The sequence below is a fragment of the Martes martes genome, assembly GCF_963455335.1.
Source record: "Martes martes genome assembly, chromosome: 4".
NCBI classification, from domain to species: Eukaryota; Metazoa; Chordata; class Mammalia; order Carnivora; family Mustelidae; genus Martes; species Martes martes.
Genome location: NC_137891.1, coordinates 89,031,184 through 89,052,967, shown reverse-complemented (window position 1 = coordinate 89,052,967; position 21,784 = coordinate 89,031,184).

Genomic DNA, 21,784 nt, shown 5'->3' with positions numbered 1-21,784 from the left:
CCGTCGCCTCTATGGTGGGCAGCCTCCTGGGCCAGGCGGGGGCGCCAGCCATGCAGTTAGCCTCGGGGAAATGTCCTCCGGTGGCACTGGCCCAGGAACCGCTGGTGCGGTCAGCTCCAGGGCCTGCCTTCGGGAGGAGACGGTCTCCAGATGATAATTAGGGCCACCTCCCTGGGCTCAGGTGCTCTGTACCCGGAGATGCGGTGCTTTCTTCCAGCCGCCTCACCTGGCTTCAGGTTAGCCAAAATGTTTTTTCAGCAGCATTTTTACGTGAGGCAACCCGGGGAGGTGGGTTCCCATGGGGAATTAAAAACCGGACTTCCTACTGCAGTCAGAAGGAAGGAGCGGCAGTTGTTTGAGGTTCAAGCTAACTGCTGTGGGGAGCGGTCAGCCCCAACCGGGGGCCAGGGAAGAAGGGGTCGTTAGGAGATAAACCTTGAAAAATTAGTGAAACGTTAGTCTGAAGACGAGGAGAAGGCTATTCTAAGCCAAGAAAAGCATATGCAATGAGCCACTCGAAAAGAAATCCAGTTTGAGAAACAGAGCAACAAAAACGTTAGAAGGAACACCGAAAGCAGAAAAGAACAAAGATTGTCCTCGGGCTGAGACAGATATAGGTCTTTACTGATAATTGATGGTACTTATATGGTATTTACGAATTCTTACTTTGTATTATAATCATGTGCATGTCTAATTCCCTACTAGAAACCCTTATCACTCAGTATGTGTTACCCAGACCAGCAAGCAGCATAGGCATCACCTGGGAGCTTTTTAGAAGTGTAGAATCTGAGGCTCTATCCTATAGAAATCAGAATCTGCATTTTAACAAGATCCTCAGGGGGAATGTGTATACATTTTTAAGTGTAAGAAGCACTGCGTAGACAGCTGGCAGAGAGCAAATCTAGATTTGATTACTTTTCATATTCTGCTTGCATCTTGTACTAAGTTTTTAATAAACATTTGCCCAATGAAGGGTACATGAATACCGTTTACTGCATTTCTACCAAGATAATACCACTTAAAGAGCCAGTGATGGGGAATCCCAAGTCGTACAAGGCCACTCTTTCTGAATGAGCAGCTCTATTTGTTGAAAAGTTTATTTTTAATTGCAAACCCACTCACATGAGTTCGGCAAATCCACTTCTCTGCCTTTTGTCTTTCCTCTGCGCCTAGTAAACTCAGTTATTCTCTGGCTCTTAACCACTTTGCACTTTGCAGAAAAAGGTACGTTTTTACTGTGATCTTTTGCAGGTCCCTCCAAAGTCTCCACTGCCTGGGTACCTCCTCTTTGGTCCCTACTGTTGCTCTCCCCGCCAGTTCCTTTCTTTCTTTCCATAGGACTCTGAAGCCAGGCCCTTGAAGTAGTAATACATTAAATCTTGTGTACTATTCAGCTTTCTGACCACAGGTTGGTTTCTCTATGCCAAATAATATGTTCCCGGTGTATACCTTACAATAGTCAGATCAGCATTGGAGAGGCAAACCAGGTATTACATTGGCCAATGGAAAACTTACAAAGAAAAGAATTAAACTGCTTGTAAAATTAAATACAAGTGCTTTGAGGGTTATCTCCTTTGGTGGATTACCCATGACACTGTTTTGCTCTAATAGCATTTATAAGTCAGTCAATAGTTAATAAAGTCACCCTTGCATATTGCATATTCAGACACAGGAGAAAAGTAGTTAACACTGTAGGATGGATTAATTGCTTCTTTCTAGTCCCAAGTTTGTTTATTTGCTGCCACTCCAATGTTCTCTCTTTCCTTACAGAGGGAAAGAAAAGGAGGTAATAAGTAATGTAATAATAAGTAATGTAATTGGTGGGGGTTCTCCTGACGTTACTGTGTCTCACATGTCCTTGCCACTGATCTCCTCAGATTAGCCATTCTGCCTGATAAACAGGAAAATAACAGAGAGCATGGGAAGTCTCATATCACAGTAAGCTTATATGTACATTGCTAAAGGTGTCCTTCTGAGAGGTGAAATGGAATGGGAAAAGAGTCTATTGATTTTACAGAACGTGACGACAAATTAGTTTGGGCATCTGGAGGTTTATATTCCCATTTCCCCTCCCATTTGTGGTCAGAGATGGGTAGGACATCTCATCTTGGTGATTTACATTCTAAAAATGATCTGATATTTTGTATAAAGTTGAACCTTCGCTTAACATGTAGTTTAGTAATCCCACTGCTAGGTATTTATCCAGGTGAAATAAAGGTGGGTTCATTCAAAAACCTGTATGCAAATGTTTATTTGTATTAAGTATATGTGGCTTTATTCATATTTATCCCCAAATGGAAACAGAAATGTCTTTCACCTGGTGAATCAATGAACAAAAGGTGACATAGTTGTAAATGGAAAACTACTCAGCAATAAAAAGGATTAAACTCTCCATACACACATGGATGAATTGCAGATGTATTATGGGGAGTGAAAGAAGCCAGATTGTATTTACATGACATTCTGGGAAAAGCAGTGTCAGAAACAGAACCATGCCTTCTAGGAGTTGAGGATGGGAAGGGAGAGGCTGACTACAAAGGAGCAGGAGGGAATTTGGGGGCGGGGTGCAAGGAACAGTTTCATTTCCATATCTTGATTGTAGTGGCCAAAACTTACAGAGCTGTATCTGCCAAAACTCACAGAAATGTACAATTAAAAGGATGACTTTTATTATAAGAAAATTATGCTTTAATAAGAACTAAAAATACATACTATTTTAAAAATCAGCTGTAGCAAGAGGAAAGATTAAGTTTATACACAAGAGACCACTCAGTCATTGCAGAAACTAGTTATTTTTAAAAACAAATACCATTGATTTTAAGTGTTTTCCAGCTTTATTGCAATATAATTGATAAAATTATATATATGTAAAGTGCACAACATGACAACTTGATATAAACATTGTGGAATGATTATCACAGTCAAGTTAATTAACGCACCTGTCAATCCACATAGTTACCTTTGTGTATGTGTGATGACAATACTTAAAATTTGTCTCTTAGCAAATTTCAAGTATATAATATAGTTATTATTTACTATAGTCACCATGCTATGGTTACTCTCTAAACAACATCTTGCAGTTTTTTCCACCACCTAGTCCCTGGCAACTACCACTCTACCATCTGATTCTCTGAGTTCGACTTTTTTTTTAGATTCCATGTAGAAGTGAAATTGTATGGTATTTGTCTTTCTCCGTTTGACTTATTTCCTTTCTTGTCTGACTTATTTCTTTTCTCTGACATTCACTTAGCATAATACTCTCAAGGTCTATCTATGATGCCACAGGGGGCAAGATTTTCTTCTTTCTCACGGCTGAATAATGTTCCATTATATATATATCACATCATTTTATCCATTCATCAGCAGATAGACACTTAGGTTGTTTCTGTATCTTGACAATTGTAAATAATGCTGCAATGAATATGGGAGTGCAGCTACTTCTTTGAGATCCTGATTTCATTTCCTTTGGATGTATATCCAGAAATGAGATTGCTAGATCCTATGGTAGTTCTATTTTTAATTTCTTGAGTAACCTCCATACTGTTTTCCATAGTGGCTATACCAATTTACAGTGCCACCAGCAAAGTATGAGGGTTCCCTTTTTTCCACAATGATAGCTGTTCTAACAGATATGAGGAGATACCTCACTGTGGTTTTGATTTGCATTTCCCTGATGATTCGTAATGTTGAGTGTTTCATGTACCTGTTGGCCATTTGCATTTCTTCTTTGGAGAAATGTCTATTCAGGTCTCTCATTGTTATTTTAATAAGAAATGTTTATTTGGCCTTTATCCCATTTCTGGCACAGAGCTTCTAAAACCCTTGGAATTTCCCGAGTGAGGAGGGCACTAAAGTTGTCTCTTGTTATGTTAATGACGGGACTTTTAGAAGAAGGGACTAATTTAGCTGGTTAGAGGGCTGGAACTTTCAGTCCCACCCCACTGACCTCCAGGGAGGGGAGAGGGTTTGGAAGTTGAATCAATTGCCAGTGGCCAATGACTTAATGCATTATGCCTATGTAATGAAGACTTCATAAAACCCCCAAAGGACAAGGTTTGGAGAGCTTCCAGGTTGGTGGACATGTGGAGATTCGGGGAGTTGTGAACTAGGAAAGGGCATGGAAGCTTCACACTCTTTTCCCATACCTTGCCCTGTGTATCTCTTTGCTGTTCCTGAATTATATCTTTTTTTATAGTAAATTAGGAATCTAGTGACTAAATGGGTTTCCTGAGGTATGTGAGCCACTTTAGCAAATTAATGGAACTCAAGGAGGTCTAGGAACCTCCAGTCTATAACCTGTTAGTCAGAAGCCCAGGTGACAACTTGGACTTGTGACTGGTTTCTGAAATATGTGTGTGTATGGGGGTTGCTGGCACTTCTGTAGGACTAAACTCTTAAGCTCTGGGATCAGACACCATCTCCAGGTACATAATGTCAGAACTGAGTTGAATTTTAAGACACACAGCCAGCATCCTGAGGATTGTTTGTTGGTGTGGGGAGTTATTCCAACTCCCATGTTGAAATTGGTAACCAGAATACTTAAGGACCTTTGCTTTAGTTGAATTATTTGTTTTCTTGCTATTGAATTGTTTGAATTTCTTATGTATTTTGGATATTTGTCCCTTTTTAGCTATATCAGATATATGGTTAAATAACAGATAAATATTTTTTCCTATTTGATAGGTCACCTGTTGACTGTTTCCTTTGCTATGCAAAAGCTTTTTACTTTGATGTAGTTCTGCTTGTTCATTTTTGCTTTTATTGCCTTTTCTCACCAAGACCAACGTCAAGGAGTTTTCTTTGAGGAGTTTTATAGTTTCAGGTGTAAATTCAAATCTTTAATCCATTTTGAGTTAGTTTTGTGAGTGCTATAAGATAGGCATTTAGTTTCATTCTTTAGTATGTGTATATTCAGTTTTCCCAGCACTTTTAAAGAGATTTTCCCAGAATTTTTTGGTTTTGGCACCCTTGTCAAAGATTAGTTGACCAATGGTTAGTTGACTGTTAGTTGACTATGGGTTTATTTCTGGGCTTTCTGCTCTCTTCCTTTGGTCTGTGCCTACTTTTATGTAGGTACCATACTGTTTTGATTACAGTAGTTTGAAATCAAGAAATGTAATACTTCCAGTTCTGTTCATATTTCTCAAGATTCCTTTGGCTTTTTGGGGTCTTTTGTGGCTTCTTATTTTTTATTTTAAAATAATTTTATTCTGGACTGGAAGTGGTAGTGAAGTTCTTACATTCTGTCCATCCAGAGGAAGAGGAGCCAAATTAAAGAGTCCAGAATTTTCCTCACATATTATCATAATTCTGTCTTTCAGATTCCAAAGGACTTGCATGTGAATTCTATCATGTGATCTTAAAACTGTCCTGTGAGGGTGGCCAGAACAGATAATTATATCTTATTATAAACAAGGCTTAGAGTAAATATATAGCCAGCATTTCCTAAAATGCTATGTATACCTCATTCATTTTTTAAAACTTTGATGAGGGCCTAATACCTGCTGGGCCTATGCTGAGCAGCCCCTAGAAATTTCCAAGTGAAGAATGACTATGACTCCAACTAGGTATGACCCCAAACCTGGCACTTATAGACACAGTATCTGTAGTGACACTTATAGCTAAACTAATTCACTGAAAATTTCCTCTTCCAAAAGTATAAACTTACATTATTTGGAGAATTAGAATCTCAATTAATATCATCATAATTGATTGAGCACTTAATATATATATCACTATATGAGTATTATTTGGTACTGAGAGACTGTTGCTGTAAATTGTTTGACTTAGGGCAAATATCTTTATCTTTCTAATTGTTAAGTTTTCTTATATGTAAAATGAGAGGAATTGTGCATGTCATCACTAAATCCTGGGTTAGAGTTGAAAGTATCAATATGAATTCATGTTTACCTTAATATAGATGCAGATGGATAAATATGGAAATAAATTTGTGTGTATTCATGTGGTAGTATATGTATACATATATTTCCAAGTTCTGTCCTCTGAAGGCCCTAGAAAAAAATGACAGCCCAGTAGCCATGAGCACACCTGCACCCAGGTTTTTGGGGGGGGGGGGTTGTTTTGTTTTGTTTTTTTTGGTTTTGGTTTTGGGTTTTTTTTTTTTTTTTGTACCCAGGTTTTGGTTTCTAATACCATGCTCTAATAAAAGGAACCAGGACTCTTGGGAGAAATGGCTGCTTTTAGGACTGGAACACTGAATATGTAAGATGAGTCTGGAGCATCTGGTAGTGCCAGAAAGTGAAGAAGTGCTTAAACCAAACAAACAAGCAAACACACACACAGGAAACAACTGGGGGTATGTCACAGGGACACAGGAGTCAATGCAATAGCTCCTAATGGCTAAAGAAGGAATAATATGAGCAATGAAATAAATAATACAGTATTGGATTATAATCCAAAGTATAATATAAATATCCATGAGTCTATGCTGTTAATAAAGAAATGATTAAATAAGCAAATAAAGGGGAAAGAATTCTTCCCATACAGAAAAATTCCAAAAAATTTATGTAGATATTCTGTCTTCAAAGAGATGGAACATAACTGTCAACTGCTTAAGTGTAGGCTGAGTATAGTAATTCCTTCTAAAGAGTACAATATATAAGGGGGAAAAGGAATAACTTAACAGTAGAGAGACATGACAAACACTATATCAGCCAGTTGATCAAGATTAACATCATTAGTGATAAGTCATTAGTAGTATGTACCCTTGGTATAATATAATGAAAATAACACTTTACCTCTGTGGTCTTTTTCCTGAGAAGCTATAACCTCAGCCTAATTGTGAGAAAAAATAGTAGACACTCACCAGGTAAGGGATATTCTACAAAATGCTTAACCAGTAGTAGTCTTAAAAACTTGGAAGATCATCAAAAACAAGGAAAGTCTGAGAAACTATCACAGTCTAAACGAGCCTAATGTTGAGGGGTAATGTATTTTGAGTGGGATCCTGTGACAGAAAAAGAGCATTAGAAATAAATGAAATAAATTAGAAAAAAGTACAGAACTTAGTTCTTTTTAAAAGTGTCAAGGTCCGGAAAGGCAACAAAAGCCTGAGGAGCTGACAAAGATTGGGGGAGAATAAGGATACATAACAACTAAATACAATATGGGATCCCAGAGTTGATCCTGGAACAGAAAAGGGAAATTAGCTTGAAAATTAGTGAACTTTGAATAAGGTCTGTGGCTTAGTTAACAGTATTGTATCAATGTTAATTTCCTTGAGGATTATAATGTTATATGAAATCTTATAATTAGGGAGTCTTGGCTAAGGGTATATGAGAACTCTCTGTACTGTTTTTTTTAATTGAAATATTCAGGCAACTGGGTGGCCCAGTTGGTTAAGCATCTGCCTTTGTCTCGGGTCATGATCCCAGGGTCCTGGGATTGAGTCCCATGTCTGGTCCCACCTGATGGGGAGACTGCTTCTCCCTCTCCTCCCTGCTCATGCTCTCTTTCACTATCTCTGTCTCTCAAATGAATAAATAAAATCTTAAAAAAAAAATAAAAAATAAATAAAAATGAAATATAATTGACATACAATATCCTAATGGCCTCGGATGTTCATCATAGTGATGTGATATTTTTATACATTATGAGATGAGCCCCCTGATAAGTCTAGTTACCACCTGTCACCATACAAAGTTATTACAATGTTATTGACTATATTCCCTATGCTGCACATTACATCTGCATCACTTTTTTTTTTTTTTTTTTTTTATAACTGGAAGTTTCTATTAAGAAATCCCCTTCACCTTTTTTGCCCCTCCTAACCCCTCCTCACTCTGGTAACCAACAGTTTGTTTTCTATATCTATGAGTCTGTTTCTGTTTTGTTTTGTTCATTTGTTTTGTTTTTTAGATTCTACATGTAAGTGAAATCATACAGTATTTGTCTTTGTCCCGCTTATTTTACTTAGCATAATATTCTCTAGGTCCATCAGTTCTGTCAAAAATGGCCAGATTTCATCCTTTTTTTTAATGCCTGATAAATATATATATATTTATCTTCTTTATACTACATCTTCTTTATCCATTCATCTATCCATGGACACGTAGTTTGCTTTCAAATCTTGGCTGTTGTAAATAATGCTACAATGAACATAAGAATGCATTTATCTCTTCAAATTGGTGTTTTCATTTTCTTTGGATAAAGACCCAGAAGTGATGGGCATTGAGGAGGGCACGTGTTATGATGAGCACTGGGTGTTATACATAAGTGATGAATCATTGAACACAACATCTAAAACTAGTGAAATACTGTATGTTGGCTAATTGAATTTAAATTTAGAAATATGCAGAAGTAGAATTGCTGGATCATATGCTAACTCTAGTTTTAAATTTTGAAGAATCTCCATACTGTTTTTGATAGTGCCTGCGCCAGTTTACTTTCTCACAACAGTGTATGAAGATTCCCTTTCTCCACATTCTCCCCAACATTTTTTGTGTTTTGTCTTTTTGACAATAACCAGTCTGGTGTAAACCAATCTGATGAGTCAGTATCAGTTGTGAGGTGATATCTCATTTTGGTTTTGATTTGCATTTTCTTGATAGTAAGTGATTTTGAGCATCTTTTCATGTGCCTGTTGGCTGGCCATCTGAATGTCTTCTTTGAAAAAAGTGTCTATTCAAGTCCTCTGCCCATTTTTCAATCAGGTTGTTTGTTTTTTAGATATTAAGTTGTATAAATTATTTATTTTGAATATTAATCCCTTTTCAGATGTATGATTTGCAAGTATCTGCTTGCATTCAGTGGGTTGCCTTTTTGTTTTGTTTATGGTTTCCTTCACTGTGCCAAAGCTTTTTAGCTTGATGTAATCTCATTTATTAATTTTAGCTTCTGTTGCCCTTGCCTGACAAAGCTGGTCCATAAAAATATTGTTAAAGCTGATGTCAGAGCTTACTGCCAATGTTTTCTTTTGTTTCTTTGGTTTTAGGTCCTACATGCAATTCTTCAATACGTTTTGAATTTATTTTTGTACATGGTGTCAGAAAGTGATCCAGTTATATTCTTTTGCATTAGCTATTCAGTTTTCCAACACCATTTATTGGTCTTTTCCCCATTGTGTATTCTTTTCTCCTTTGTCATAGATTAATTGATGATACATGTATGTGTTTATTTCCGGACTTTCCCTTCTATTCCATTGATCTATGTGTCTGTTTTCATGCAAGTGCTATATGGTTTTGATTACTGTAGTTTTGTAGTATAGTTTAAAGTCAGGGAACATGAGACCTCCAGCTTTGTTCTTCTTTCTCAAGATTACTTTGGCTCTTCAGGGTCTTTTTTGATTTTGTACAAATTATAGGATTGTTTGTTCTATTTCTGTAACATTACCTTTGGAATTTTAATAGAGATTATATTGGATCTGTAATTGCTTTTGGTAGTCTGAAGATTTTAACAATATTAATTATTCCATTCCATGAGCATGGAGTATCTTTCCATTATTGGTGTCATCTTCAGTTTCCTTACAGCTTTTAGCATACAGTTCTTTCACCTTCTTGATTAAATTTGTTCCTAGGTATTTTGTTCTTTCTAATGCAATTGTAAATAGGATTGTTTTCTTAACTTCTCTTCTTTGTTGTTAGTGTATAGCAATGCAGCTGATTTCTTCAATATGCAGATCTATCGCATTTCTATACAATAATAATGAAGTAGCAGAAAAAGAAATCAAGGAATTGATCCCATTTGCAATTGCACCAAAAACAATGATACCTAGGAATAAACCCAACTAAAGAGGTAAAAGATCTGTACTCTAAAAAGTATAGAATACTTAAGAAAGAAATAGAAGAGGACACAAAGAAATGAAAAAACATTCCATGGTCATGGACTGGAAGAACATATTGTTAAAATGTCTATACTACCCTAAGCAATCCACACACTCAATACAATCCCTGTCAAAATACCAACAGCATTTTTCACAGAGCTAGAACAGACAATCCTAAAATTTGTATGGAACCACCCAAATAGCCAAAGCAGTTCTGAAAAAGAAAAAAGAAAAAACAAAACTGGAGGCAACACGATTCTGGATTTCAAGCTATATTACAAAGCTGCGGTCATCGAGCTGGCACAAAAACAGACACACAGATGAAAGGAGCAGAATAGAGAACCCAGAAATGGACTCTCAACTACTTTGTCAACTAATCTTCAACAAAACAGGAAAGAATATCCAATGGAAAAAAGACAGTCTCTTCAACAAATGGTGTTGAGAAAACTGGACATTCTGCAGAAGAATGAAACTGGACCACTTTCTTATACCGTACACAAAAGCAAATTCAAAAAGGATGAAAGACCTACATGTGAGAAGGAAACCATCAAAATCCTAGAGGAGAACATAGGCTAGCAACCTTTTTGACCTTGGCCATTGCAGCTTCTTACTAGATATATTGCCAGAGGTAAGGGAAACAAAAAGCAAAAATGAACTATAGGGATTTCATCAAGATAAAAATCTTCTGCACAGCAAAGGAAACAATCAACAAAACTAAAAGACAGCCTATGGAATAGGAGAAGATATTTTTAAAAGATATATCTGATGAAGGGTTGGTATCCAAAATCTTTAAAGAACTTATCAAACTAACACCCAAAAAGAAATAATCCGGTTAAGAAATGGGCAGAAGACACGAATAGAACTTTTCTAAAGAAGAGATCAAGATGGCTAACAAAAATGAAAGGATGCTCAACATCACCATCAATAGGGAAATACAAATCAAAACCACCATGAGATAATACCTCACACCAGTCAGAAGGTTAAAATTAATAACACAAGAAACAACAGGCATTAGTGAAGATGTGGAGAAAGGGGAACCTCCTGCACTGTTGGTGGGAATGCAAACTGGTTCAGCCACTCTGGAGAACAGTATGGAGGTTCCTCAAAAAGTTAAAAATAGAACTACCCTATGACCCACCAATTGCACTACTGGGTTTTTTTGTTTGTCTTGGTTTGGTTTGGTTCATTTGTTTGTTTTCAGAGAGGGAGGTGGGAAGGGGCAGAGGGAAAAGGAGAGAGAATCTTAAGCAGGCAATTTCACTACTGGATATTTACCCAAAGGTTATGAAAATACAGATTTGAATGAGTACATGCTCCCTAATCTTTATAGTAACATTATCAACAATAGCCAAACTATGGAGAGAGTCGAAATGTCCATCGATTGATGAATGGATAAAGAAGATGTGGTGCGCGCACACACACACACACACACACACACACACACACAGGAATATTACTCAGCCATCAAAAAAAGAAACATTGCCATTTGCAATGACATGGATGGTGCTAGAGTATATTATGCTAAATGAAATAAGTCAGTCAGAGAAAGACAAATGCCATAGGATATCACTCATGTGAAATTTAAGAAAGAAAACAAATGAATATACAGGAAGAGGGAATAAGGAGAGAGGGAAACAAAGTATAAGAGGCTCTTAACAATAGAGAACAAGCTGAGGGTTGATGGGGGAGGTGGTTTGGAAATAGGCTAGGTGGGTGATGGGTATTAAAGAGGGCACTTGTTATAAACACCACGTGTTGTATATAAGTGATGAATCACTGTATTCTACTCCAGAAACCAATATTGCACTGTAAGCTAACTAAAATTTAAATTAAAAAAAGAAATACAACTGATTTCTGTATGTTAAATTTCTATCCTGCAATTTTACTGATTTCATTTATTAGTTCTAACAGTTTTTTGGTGGAATGTTTAAGGTATTCTTTATGTAGTACATCTGCTATTAGTAACAGTTTTATGTCTTCCATTCTGTTCTGATTGCCTTTTATTGCCATGACTAGAACTTCTGATACTATGTTGAGTAAAAGTGGCGAGAGTGGGCATCCTTGTCTTATTTCTCAACATAGAGAAAAAGCTCTCAGCTGTGTTAGTTGTGGATTTGTCTTGTATAGTACATTATTTCTATATCTACTTTGTTGATATAGGTATCTTTTATCACAAAAGGATATTGACTTTCTAGTCTTTTTCCAATTTTTTTAAAAGGCTGAAACTAGTTCAAAATAAAAAGTTTTTTCAAATTACTAAAGCAATCAAGGGATAGCTGGGTGGCTCCATGGGTTAAGCCTTTGCCTTTGGCTGGGGTCTTGATCTCAGGGTCCTAGGATTGAGCACGTGTCGGGCTCTCTGCTGGGCTGGGAGCCTGCTTCCTCCCCCTGCCCCCACTGCCTGCCTTTCTGCCTACTTGCGATCTCCGTCTGTCAAATAAATAAACAAAATCTTTTTTAAAAAATTACTAAAGCAATCAAAATAAAATGCATGAACAAGTCCAATGCTATGATTTGTAGTCAGAGGACTCTTCAAATGAGAGAATTTACATCCAAGGAGTAGAGAAAAAAAATGTTCTAAAATAAACTTTAAAAGAAGTTTATTTAAAATTATAGGGAGGGGACGAGGCTAGTTTGAATACATCCCAGCTCCACACCACTCCTTACTCCAACCCAGTTTTCATAAGTCATTAACTATTGGTTCTTGCAGATAGTAAGAGTGCATAAAGACCTCAGGATTAATTTGACGCCTCACAGAGCAGGTACTGGTCTTCCTCACCTTCTGGCTAAATCAAAGGTTCTCAAACTTTGCTTTACATCAGAATTACCTAGAGGGCTTATTAAAGATTTTATTTATTTATTTGACAGAGATAAAGAGCACAATTAAGCAGAGCGGCTGGCAGAGGGAGAGAGAAGCAGGCTCTCCGCTAAGCAGGGAGCCCTACGTGGGGCTCGATCCCAGGACCCTGGAATCATGACCTGAGCCGAAGGCAGCCGTTTAACCAACTGAGCCACCCAGGTGCCCCTAGAGGGCTTATTAAGACACACTTGAATAGGCCATGTGCCCAAAGCTTGTGATTCAATAGGTCTGAGGTGGGATCTGAGAATTTCTGTCAAATTCCAGAGGATGGTGGTGTTTCTGGGTACTTGAAATGCTAGGCAAGAGTCTGGACACCAGTATAGGACCCTGATGTGCACAAAAGAGCTGAATTTTACAGCCATTATAATGCTTCTCATATCCCCAAAATAAAGATTCAGATACCAACCAGGATGTGGAACAACAGGTTTCCTGTACAGAATTCCAAACAAATTATGTAGATACTACCCTCTCAAGGGGATGAAGCATAATTTCACCTCCTGAGATCACTTGTCTTTATTCATTTTATTTCTTTTTTATAGTACTTTTTTTTAGTACAGTTGACATACAATGTTACATTAGTTTGAGGTGTACAACATAGGGCTTCAACAACTCTATATGTTATGCTACACTCACCACAAGTGTAGCTACCCTGTGTCACCATACAACACTATTACAATACCACTGACTATATTCCCTGTGCTGTACCTTTTGTTCTCATAACTTATTCATTCCAGTTATGGATACTACTTATCATTAGAAAGCCCTGCTTCCAAGTTTGACCTATGGCTTATGTCTGGGAACTTGAATTTGGAGAGGGTTATTACCATCCTAACTGATAAGAGTGACTTACTGTGTCTAAGCTGTTTGTGCAACCATGTGCTGTAAGCTGAACACCAGCTTTCCTTCTGGGATTCAGGAATTTTGATACAAGGGAGGTAGAGGGTGTCTATGTCTAGCCCCTATTAAAAACACTGGATGCTGAGTAGAATGATGTGGAAGTCTTCTGATTGCTTCCTATTTCATAGAGAAAAAAAAAGAAGCAAGGTGATTAGCTGACCCTGAGGAAAGGGGGCAGGTTTGAGGTTTGAGCATACTTGTTAAAACCAACTACAGGAAATAGTCATATTTATAAAGAGAGTGAGGCAGAGAGCTTGGTGCTAAAACCTTCACTGAATGAAGGAGAATAAACTTGAGAGGTCTGTAAATTACTTCAAATAGTAGAGGTGGTGTGTACTTGGAAGAAGGTGGGAAATTTGAGAAAGGAGAGAGAAATGGAAATGAGGATCAAGGAAGACATTTACCCCACCTTCTTTCCTGTGTTAAGATGCTGAGTTTTAAAATTTATTTATTTAGATTTTATTTTTTAATTTTTTTAAATTAAAAAAAATTTTTAGAGAGGGGGCAGAAGAAGGAGAAAAATCTTAAGCAGACCCCATGCCCAGCATGTGTGCCCAACTCGGGGTTCCATCTCTCAACCCTAAGATCATGACCTGAGCTGAAATTAAGAGTTGGATGCTTAACTGACTGAACCACCCAGGTGCCCCAATGCCTTTTAGATCCTATGTTTGATTGAGGAAGTAAGTTGCAGACAGGACATATCACTTGCATTTCAAAACAAACATAACATTAGAGATGACATACTGACTCAGATCAATTATCTATTCCAGAATATTTTCTAGAAGAACATGCTTGCCCTGTAGACATTTCAAAATGTTCCGCATCCTTAAACTCCTTAATAACTTTTTAATAAAAGCATTAGTCCTTTTGTTTCATTTTTTTGTATGTATAAAAATTGAGGTATATTCATGATTTGATTTAACGCTTTAAAAACATTCATATATTAAAGAATACTCATGTATTTATTTTAAGTACTCATGTACTTACTCATTCAATTAATTAACTTAATTTACTGAGCTCTTGCTATGTTCTAGGCAACACTGGGAATATACAGAGTAATTACAAAATGTCTTCCTCCAAGGAATTTTCTAGTTCAAGGAAGAAACAGCTGAAAGAACCAACTGATACCAAATAGTGTAACAAAAATATTCACCAAATAAGATTGAGCAAAATACCGGGTACAATAAGTGCACAGAAGAAGGTCACCTATTTTGTATTGGAGATCATTAGTAAGAGATTCCTGGAAGATAACAGATGAAATGAATCTTGAGGGTATAGGTGCTAGCCATCTGGGGAAGTGGAGAATTTACCAAGAGTAGGGTACAGCAAAAAATATTTACAGAAGTGTGGAAAAATACAGCCGTTTGGAAAATTCCAAGTAGGCACTCTGGAGGATGTTTATATACTGTTATATATTATATTGCCATTGACAAAAGTAACAGGGCACAGACCCAATATTAAGTAAAGTTATTTCATTTATGAATGTACTTGCCATTAATGTACCATAAATTTTGCTAGTGGAGACTAGTGGCTCAATGTGCTCAGCTACAGGAAAGAACTTAATCTAAGTGATCTTAAGAAGATGTCTATTTTGACCTCATTTCACCATTTTCTCCTCTCCACAACTATAGTTTATATTTATTCAGCGAAGAAAACAAAATTGCTATGGTAAGTAATACTATGCTTTCTTAGAATAACTTAATTTGTAATCAAGGGAAAACATAGTAATTTATTTTTATTTTTACTTATTTTCATTTTTTATTTAAATTCAAGTTAGTTAATGTATAGTGTGGTATTGGTTTCAGGATTAGAAGTTAGTGATTCGTCACTTACATATAACACCCAGTGCTCATCAGAAGTGCCTTCCTTAATGCCCATCACCCATTTAGTCCACTCTCTTACTCACCTCCCCACCAGCAACCCTCAGTTTGTTCTCTATAGTTAATAGTCACTTATGGTTTGCCTTCCTCTCTGTTTTTATCTTATTTTTCTTTCCCTTCCCCTATATTCATCTGTTTGATTTCTTATGAATGAAATCATATGATATTTTTCTTTCTCTGATTTATTTCATTTAGCATAATTCACTCTGATTCTATCCACGTAATTGCAAATGGCAGATTTCATTCTTTTTGATGGTTAATATTCCTCTATGTGTGTGTGTGTGTGTGTGTGTGTGTCAAATCTTCTTTATTCATTCATCAGGCTATGGACATTTGGGTTCTTTCCATAATTTGACCGTTGTTGATAGTGCTGCTATAAACATTGGGGTATATATGCTCCTTCAAATCAGCATTTGTGTATCCTTTGGATAAATACCCAGTAGTGTGGGATGCCTGGGTGGCTCAATCAGTTAAACATTTGACTCTTGATTTTGGCTCAGGTCACGATCTCAGTGTTGTGTGAATGAGCCCCACATCAGGCTCTGCACTAGGCATGGAGCTTTCTTAAGATTCTCCTTTTCCCTCTGCCCTTCCCTACATCCCTCTTTGAAAACAAATAAACAAAAACAAAAACAAAAAAAAACAAACCAAGCCAAACAAAAAAACCCCAGTAGTGCAATTGGTGGGTCATAGGGTAGTTCTATTTTTAACTTTTTGAGGAACCTCCATACTGTTCTCCAGAGTGGCTGAACCAGTTTGCATTCCCACCAACAGTGTAGGAGGGTTCCCCTTTCTCCACATCCTCACTAATACCTGTTTCTTGTGTTCTTCACATCCTCACCAACATCTGTGGTTTCTGTTGTTAATTTTAGCCATTCTGACAGGTGTGAGGTGGTATCTCACTGTGGTTTTGATTTGTATTTCCCTGATCATGAGTGATATTGAGCATCTTTTCATGTGTCTGTTATATATGTCTCCTTTGGAGAAATGTCTGCTCATGTCTTCTGCCCACTTCTTAACTAGATTATTTATTTTTTGGGTGTTGATTTTGATGAGTTTTTTTATAGATTCTAGATATTAGCCCTTTTTCTGATATGTCATTTGCACGTATCTTCTCCCATTCCCTTGGTTGCCTGTTGTTTTGTTGATTGTTTCCTTCACTGTGCAGAAGATTTTTTGTTTAAGAGTGGGAGAGAGAGAGAGCAGGATAGGGAGAGGGACAGAAGGAGGGGGGAGAGACAGACTCTTAAGCTGGCTCCATGCTGGTCATGGAGCCTGACATAGGGCTTGATCTCACAACCCTGAGATCATGACCTGAGCCAAAATCAAGAGTCAAATGCTTAACTGACTGAGCCAGCCAGGTGCCCCTGTATAGAAGCTTTTTCTCTAGGTCAGGTCCCAATAGTTCATTTTTGTTTTGTTTTTTCTTGCCTCTGGAGATGTGTCTAGTAAGAAGCTGCTGCTGCTGAGGCAAAAGAGATTGCTGCCTGTTTACTCCTCTAGGATTTTGATGCTTTCCTGTCTTACATTTAGGTATTTCATCCATTTTGAATTTATTTTTGTGTGTGGTGTAAGAAAGTGGTCCACTTTCATTCTGCATTTTGCTGCCCATTTTCCCCAGTACCACTTGTTGAAGGGACTATCTTTTTGCCATCGTATATTCTTTCCTTCTTTATAGAAGATTAGTTGGCCATAGAGTTGTGGGTCCATTTCTGGGGTCTCTATTGTGCTCCATTGATCTATATGTGTGTTTTGGTGCAGTACCATACTGTCTTGATGATAACAGCTTTGTAATAGAGCTTGAAGTCCAGAATCTTGATGAGTCCACTTTGCTTTTCTCTTTCAACATTACTTTGACTGTTTGGGATCTTTTGTGGCTCCATGCAAATTTTCAGATTGTTTATTCTAGTTCTGTGAAAAATCCTGGATATTTTTTGATCAGGATTGCATTGAATCCTGTAGATTGCTTAGGGCAGTATAGACATTTTAACAATGTTTATTCTTCCAATCCATGAGCATGGAATGCTTTTCCATTTCTTTGTATCATCTTCAGTTTCTTTCATAAATGTTTTATAGTTTTCAGCGTACAGATCTTTTACCTCTTTGTCTAGGTTTATTCCTCAGTATCTTATGGTTTTTGGTGCATTTGTAAATGGGATCAATTCCTTGATTTCTCTTTCTGCTGTTTTATTATTGGTGTATAGAAATGCAAAAAAATTTCTGTGCATTGACTTTATATCTTGCAACTTTGCTGAATTCATGTATTAGTTCTAGCAGTTTTTTGATGGGGTTTTTCAGGCCATGACTTCCAGTACTGTATTGAACAACAGTGGTGAGAGTGGGCATCCCTGTCATGTTCCTGACCTTAGGGGGAAAAGCCCTCAGTTTTTCCTCATTGAGGATGATATTAGCTGTGAGTCTTTCATATATGGCCTTCATGATGTGGAGATATATTCCTTCTATCCCTATTTTCTTGACGGTTTTTATCAAGAAAGGATGCTGTATTTTGTCAAATGTCTTTTCTGCATCTGTTGAGAGGATCATATGGTTGGTGATGAATAATCCTTTTAATGTACAGCTGTATCCAGTTAGCTAGTATCTTGTTGAGAATTTTGGCATCCATGTTCATCAGGGATTTGGTCTGCAGTTCTCCTTTTTGGTGGGCTCTTTGTCTGGTGTAGGGATCAAAGTAATGCTGGCCTCATAGAATAAGTTTGGAAGTTTTCCTTCCATTTCTGTTTTTGAAACAGCTTCAGAAGAATAGATATTTGTTCTTCGTTAAATGTTTGATAGAGGGGCACCTGGGTGGCTCAGTGGGTTAAGCCTCTGCCTTCCGCTTGGGTCATGATCCCAGGGTCCTGGGATCGAGCCCTGCATCAGGCTCTCTGCTCAGCAGGGAGCCTGCTCCGCCTCCCCCTCTGCCTGCCTCTCTGCCTGCTTGTGATCTCTCTCTCTCTGTGTCAAATAAATAAATAAAATATTAAAAAAAAAATAAATGTTTGGCAGAATTCCCCTGGGAACTATCCGGCCCTAGGTTCTTTTTGTTGGGAGATTTTTTATTACTAATTCAATTTCTTTGCTGGTTATGGGTCTGTTCAAATTTTCTTTTTCCTCCTGTTTCAGTTTTGGTAGTTTTTATGTTTCTAGGAATGCATTCATTTCTTCTACAGTGCCCAATTTGTTGGTATATAATTGCTCATAATATTCTCTTATAATAGTTTGTATTTCTCCAGTGTTGGTTGTGATCTCTCCTCTTTCATTCCTGATTTCATTTATTTGAGTCCTTTCTCTTTTTGATAACTCTGGCTAGGGGTTTATCAATTTTGTTAATTCTTTCGAAGAACCAGCTCTTAGTTTCATTGATCTGTTCTATTGGTTTTTAAAATTTCTTTATCATTTATTTTTGTTTTAATTTTAATTATTTCTCTTATTTTGCTGGTTTTTGGCTTTATTAGCTGTTCTTTTTCCAGCTCCTTTAGGTATTAGGTATTATTTAACACTTCTCTTGCTTCTTGAGTAACACCTGGATTGCTATATACTTCCATCCTAGGACTGCCTTTGCTGCATCCCAAAGATTTTGGACTGTTGTGTTTTCATTTTGACTTACATGTGTGTTTTTTTTTTTATTTCTTCTTTAATTTCCTGATCAACCCATTCATTCTTTAACCTCCATGTATTTGTGTTCTTTCCAAATTTTTTCATGTGGTTAACTTCAAGTTCCATAGTGTTGTCATCTAAAAATATGCATGGTATGCTCTCAATCTTTTTGTACTTGTTGAGGCCTGATTTGTGACCCTGTATTTGATCTATACTGGAGAACGTTCCATGTGTGCTCAAAAAGAATGTATATTCTGCTGCTTTAGGATGAAATATTCTGAATATATCTGTTCTGAACATATCTGTTAAGTCTGTCTGGCCCAGTGTATCATTCAAAGCCATTGTTTCCTTGTTGATTTTCTGCTTAGATGATCTTTCCATTGCTGTAAGTGGGGTGTTAAAGTCCCCTACTATTATTGTATTATTATCCATGAGTTTCTTTATGTTTGTTATTAATTCATAATTTATTTATTTGGCCTACTCCCACGTTAGGGACATAAATATTTACAATTGTTAGTTCTTCTTATTGGATAGACCCTTTTTTTGATATAATGTCCTTCTTCATCTCTTATTACACTTTTTGGTTTAAAATATAGTTTGTCTGATATATGTATCACTACTCTAGCTTTCTTTTGATGTCCATTAGTGTGATAGATGTTTTTCCATGCCCTCACTTTCAATCTGGTGGTGTCTTTGGGTCTAAAATGAGTCTCTTGTCAGCAGCGTATCAATGGGTCTTTTTTTTTTAATCCATTCTGATACCCTGTGTCTTTTGATTGGAGCATTTAGTCCACTTACATTCTGAGTAATTATTGAAGGATATGAATTTAATGCCATTGTATTATTGGTAAAATCACTATTCCTGTATATTGTCTCTTTCTGATCTTTGTTGCTTTTGGTCTTTTCCTCTCAAAGCTTCCCCTTTAATATTTCTTACAGGGCTTGTTTAGTATTCACAAACTCCTTTAGTTTTTGCCTGTCTTGGAAACTCTTTGTCTCTCCTTCTATTCTAAATGACAGCCCTGCTGGATATAGTATTCTTGGTTGCATATTTTTCTTGTTTAGCTTATTGACTGCGTGATGCCACTTCCAGTCTTGCATGCTTCCAGTCTGCAAAGTTTCTGTTTAGCTTATTGACTGCGTCATGCCACTTCCAGTCTTGCATGCTTCCAGTCTGCAAAGTTTCTGTGGACAGATCTGCTGCTAAACTTATGTAGCTACCCTTGTAGGTTAAGGATCTTTTGTCTCTAACTCCTTTCAGAACTCTCTTTGTATTTTGCAAGTTTCACCATGGTATGTCACATTTATTGCCAGCCCAAATCATTGAAACATCTTCTCTGTCCTTTACCCATTAAATGGTCTTATAAGTTACAAGACATAGAATATGCTTGTGTAAATCCTTGGCCATTCTTCATATATAAATCCCTCATCACTGTAAATTTCTGTGTCCTGCTGTGTCCAGTTTTTTGAGCATACACTTTTGGCAATCTACTTCAACTTGCCTTTTGTAGGAATCTTCTATCATTGGGTCATATATTTCAACAAAAACTCCAGGAACAAACTGAACTGTCAGAGCACACTTCCCATGCCTCCTAAACCAAGGGCCACTAGTTTGTACTCATGCATGATACAGTCTGTTTAAATACTAATGGTCTACTCAGTGCCATTGAAGGTGCAATGAGAAACGCACTGTTATATACAGGGTAACCACCCTCTGATCCAGTTATCCCACCTCTAGGAATCTAGCCTCCCCTGCCCGACCCAGGCCCGGGCCTCCTCCTCTCTCCTCTCTGTGGTGGCTCCTGCTCTGGCTCTGCACAGTGGTGGCAGCAGCAGCTGCCCCTCCAGGACACACTCACCCACCTAGTATTTAATTTTTGCTTAATTTTCTTCTTATGTTCCAGTTCCTATACAGGATACATTACATTAGCTCATTTGTTTTGTTGCTCAGATTGTCTTGCCTTTGGCCATTGAGACCACTTGCAGTTGGCTTCTGTATCCCTTTGAAATACCTTTATCAGTTTGCTTTTTGAGCACTTTCTTACTTTCTGGCACAACAAGAATGTATGTGTGTGTATGTGTAATATAATGGGAAATGAAATAAAAGGAAAGTTATATAACCTTTCAACATAATTAGAAAAGCAAGATATGGTGAATTGATGAATATTAGTACACAGTCATCAGCAACTAGGGCTTTGTATCTTGGGTTGTTTTTAGTTCAGTTTGCTATTCATATCTCACTTTTAGCTTGATTTAGAAGCTAACCAATGAATTTTTTTGTGTGAACTTGCGTTTTGTAAATAAAATGAGAGAGTCAGTGAATTTAGAATGACATACTTTTTACTTAAAGAGGAAACTGGGATACTTATTATATTATCAAAAGATTGTTCATTCAATAAGTATACATGTTAAGAGAGGTAAATTTATATGTTAAAAGAAGAAAACAACCTCTAATTTACTTTTGAACTAGAATAATCTGCAGATTTTAAGATACTAGGTCTATTTTTATAGATGATAAACCATCAGTATCACAAGTTTTAGGGAAGGAAAAAAACCTAAGAAGTAATACCATTTCTCAGTTCTCTAATTCTCAAAAGGCATTTCCATAGGTAAACTGGCCAAATGGCATGGAACTGTGCAAATAGTTGAATGATCAGGAGGAGGTTGTAGTTATGTTTCTGGTTCTCTTGTGTATTCACACAGGAGAATGTTGTTCCTTTACTTGTTCACACGTATCCTTTTGTTAAATAACAGGAAGCAATGTGAAAA